Source organism: Artemia sp. Qi Xiang Cuo, chromosome 15, assembly GCF_049724085.1.
Source record: "Artemia sp. Qi Xiang Cuo chromosome 15, ASM4972408v1, whole genome shotgun sequence".
In the NCBI taxonomy this organism is placed as follows: domain Eukaryota; kingdom Metazoa; phylum Arthropoda; class Branchiopoda; order Anostraca; family Artemiidae; genus Artemia; species Artemia sp. Qi Xiang Cuo.
Genome location: NC_142808.1, coordinates 49943379 through 49947839, shown reverse-complemented (window position 1 = coordinate 49947839; position 4461 = coordinate 49943379). Strand labels below are relative to the sequence as shown.

The 4461-nt window shown below is 32.3% G+C and overlaps 1 pseudogene; it reads right to left on the bottom strand.

Moving 5' to 3' along the window:
- Nucleotides 1–900: 900 nt before the first annotated feature.
- LOC148943794 (U5 spliceosomal RNA) lies at nucleotides 901–1018 on the bottom strand (annotated as a pseudogene).
- Between the last annotated feature and the right edge of the window lie 3443 nt (nucleotides 1019–4461).

The window sequence follows — 4461 nt, the reverse complement described above, 5'->3', positions numbered from 1 at the left end:
ATTAACGAAGATAAAACTCTGAGATGATAAATCACAGGGTTTTTGTGTTAGTTGCATTCAGGCTTCTCCTTCCTCACGGACCGTTTTCTCTTGATTCTCGTTCTCCCTTCACCTGGAGAATTGCCTCTTGATTCTCTTTTCCTTTCACACAGAGCATTGTGAACTGAATCACGTTCTCTCGTCAGACAGAGTGTTGTGTCTAGAAACAAGATAAGGAAATAAAGAGACTAGAATATTTCGCAGTATGAGGTAAGAAACCCATGGAATCCCCAAATGAAATAATTTACCCCTATAAGATCTCAAAACTTCTCATTTTAGAAGAACCTTCTAAACTGAAATGAAAATACTGTTCCTAAAGAAGGAAGAATGAGGGCCATAAGAGAATGGGAACTCAAGAACACCTAGGACTTGGCTCTTTATTGCACCGAGCCAAGAGTGCCTTCTAGCATCTCTTACCCGCTTAAAATTAGCTTACCCGGATGTAACCTGCAAAAGCTAACAACAAATACTTAGCCGGCAACTTTTCAACTGAAAAACTGTAGGCAACTAGGCGAATAACAACACTGATCACGTCTACTTCACTACAAACATAGCTAATTTAGAAACCCCTGGAAGGTGTACCACATTTCACAATTACTGTCAATTTTTGAAAAGATTGAACTTTTGTTCATATATGGCTTCAATTATCCTGCATTTTCCAGGGTTACTTGTCTGACCACTAATCAAGACCGTTTCTTCAAGTACTAGTCGTACTGACCTCATGTCATTTACGTCTTATCAGCCAAAATCGTTGAAAATCTCTTTTAATGGAAAAAATCCTGGTTTTTAACAAAGAATCCCGGTTTTCTGACAAAACTCCCGGACACAAAATAAATCCCTTACTGAAAAAAAATCCCAGAAAACCGGGATTAATCCCGGACGTTGGCAACCCTGGTTAAGACTCATCAATAGCCACTTCCAAAGGTAATCTTTAGAACAAGGTGAAAGATTGAATCGATATTAGGAGAGGCCAGAGCTGTGAAAATTGTTAGAGTTGACTTAACTGTAAAAATAAATTCTAGTAAATCCTTATCGGCTTTTTTTAACATAGTTCGAAAGCAATAAGGAATTCAGTTTTCAATCAAGTAAATGCAGGCGAAAAAATCATATGATGGGAAAACATATTCAATGAGCAGCAATTCAATGGCATCTTTAATGACATGGTACAAAAACTACATCCGCAGAAAATAACATAAATATTCAGTAATTAGGCCAAAAAACAATTGTAATGTAACTGAGTGGTCGATCAATTGCTGTAGCCAAAGGGCCCCCTATTTAAATATTCCAAGAAGTTTAGCGGTAGTGAAGGAATTTTTAGTTTGATATGTTGCCAACGCAATTGACTTGATGAAGTGTGTGGTCACCAAGGGCATTTCACTTTTTAAGACTAGCCTTTGTGACTTAATCTAAGTTTCAGAAATTTGATTTGATTCCTAGTTCAATTCAAAAATCAGTATTTAATAATTACAGAGTATTTTCAAAAACAAAATGCATCAGGATAAAGAAAACTGCGAAATGATAAATTATACGCTCAACTCTCTCAGATACCTTGGATATTAGGCACAATTCTTCCGTAATATTTCAAACATGTAAGTTTATCAAGAGATTCATTTTTTCAAAAGGGCCCAATGATCAATTTTGCATGTCCCATTATTGTCTTAACAACATAAAATTCTATGCTTGTTCCTTTCATTTGAAAAATATGTGACATATAAAAGGGGCCCAGAGGAAAAAACTTCAATGTGTGGACAGAGGTCCGTGCGAACTCAGTCCCCCACTGCCCAGGGTTTCCACTAAACGTAATAAAAAATCCCCATTTTCTCTTAAAATAAATCACCAGAAGGCGAATTGACTTTGAAACATCTTAGTGTGCCGAATAGTGTGCCTATGCATTTTTTGTATCTTACCGATGCATATTTATACCTATTTTTAGGTGAATTTATCCTTGCTACTTGAAGTTACATATTTAGGTGAATTTATACATGCTTCTATTTTTCAGAACACAGAGAAGCATTATCATTCCAAAAGATTTTAAAATGCCACATTCATATAGATTTTGTTCGCAGACCTAATTACAGTAACCTTTTAATGTGTCCATTTCCAGATATTGCAAATTATTAGACTTTAAAGAGAAAGAAGACGTTAGTTTTTTTTAATGTAGACTACTTGCCTGCAGTAGATTTAAGACTATTTTGTTCCAAACTACCCAAAATTTTACATTACCATAGTTTTCTTCATGTTTACCTACATTTTATATAATATTTATTCCACAATTTCTTTGAAACCCCTTATAGCCTAAAGTGATTTTTATGGGTACAGCAAACCTGTATTAGCAAAGGAACAATAAAAAAGCAGGCTATATTGTTCAGGGCCATATCTGGAACCATTAGAAGGGGGGTAAATTGTCTGCATAGCATAGGCCTAAAAAAACTTATCAGGCAATACCAGGTAGCAGGGCTGCCACCCTGACCAGGAAGATTTTACTAAATCGGAGAGGAAAAATTTACTAGATCGCATCTGTTTTTACTAAATGCTAAAAAAAAATATTTTTTTGCACCATCAAGCATTGATTTTTACTATTCGAGGATAATCAATACCATTTTCACAATCCTTTTTTCTTCTTTTTTTTCTCTTTTCCTCTTTTCTTTCGTTTTCTTAGTATGATTGAAAATTCCGGAAACCTACAAGTTCAAAAATCCTTTTTTTGGATATATATATATATATATATATATATATATATATATATATATATATATATATATATATATATATATATATATATATATATATATATATATATATATATATATATATAATGTAACATTTCTACTTACTTTTAATTTCTCTCAGCACGCTCCTTTTTCCTCAATAAAATTTTCAAACTAAGGATATTCACCTAATCACCTTGGGTGGTTGGATTTTGTTTTGATTCCAATAGATCCCCAATCATCACAAATCCAAGTGTCATTATAGCTTCATTTTTAGTTGGTAAGATTTGATACACAGAAAGCTGATTTTGTCGACCTTTAAACGCCGAAAATGAAGTATCTGTTTATGAAAATCAGGGTTGCCTCCGCCAGTAGGATTTTACTAGATCTAGTAAAAAAAAAATCGAGTAAATTTAGAGGATCTAGTAAATTTCCCGAAATCTAGTAAAAACTAGTAAAAAGTCAGGATTTATATTAAACAAAACTTTTTTTTTATTTTCCTTGAATTCAGGGAAAAAAATTGTCGTAAACATATGACAATTTACAATTTTTGCTTGTCTGTTTTACAATTTTGCTTGTCTGTCTCAGAGACAGACAAGCAGTCACCTATTTTCATAAACAGACAATTCACTTCCGGCGTCTAAAGGTCGACAAAATCAGCTTTCTGTGTATCAAATCTTACCATCTAAAAATGAAGCTATAATGACACTTGGATTGTGATGATTGGGAATCTATTGGAATCAAAACAAAAGCCAACTACCCAAGGGGATTAGGCGAATCTCCTTAGTTTAAAAATTTTTATTGAGGAAAAAGGAGCCTGCTGAGAGAAATTAAAAGTAAGTAGAAATGTAACATTATATATATATATATATATATATATATATATATATATATATATATATATATATATATATATATATATATATATATATATATATATATATATATATATATATATATATATATATATATATATATATATAGAACTTGTAGGTTTCCAGAATTTTCAATCATACTATGAAAACGAAAGAAAAGAGGAAAAGAGAAAAAAAAGGAAAAAAGATTGTGAAAAGCGTATTGATCATCGTGCTATAGTAAAAATCGATGCTTGATAATTTTTTTTTTGAGCATTTAGTAAAAACAGATACGATTTAGTGAATTTTTTCTCTCCGATTTAGTAAATTGTAAGGTCAGGGTGGCAACCCTGATGAAAATAGGTAACTGCTTATTTGTCTCTAAGACAGACAAGCTAAATTGTAAAACAGACAAGCAAAAATTGTAAATTGTCGTATTTTAACGATAATTCTTTCCCCTGAATTCATGGAAAATAAAAAAAAAGTTTTGTTTACTATACGTCATGACTTTTTACTAGTTTTCGGGAAATTTACTAGATCTAGTAAAATCATACTGACGGTGGCAACCCTGCCAGGTGGATAGCCTAGTCTTTTTAACCACTGGTATTACAACCCAAAGTTAAATTGCTGTCTAGGGTACTTTTTATAGGTCAAAGTCATTTTATAATTTCTATAGCCTAACACCTTTCTATCTGGACAGATTCACAAAACTTGCTACAGTTATAAGTTCTTGATTTTCCAAGTTTGGTTGAACAGGAATAATTTCTTAGAAAAGCTAAATTTTTTACAAAACACGCGTCATAAAAAATTTTCCTTAGATTAAATTACGTCATTTCATTCTAAATCAAGCCTCTAGTTGA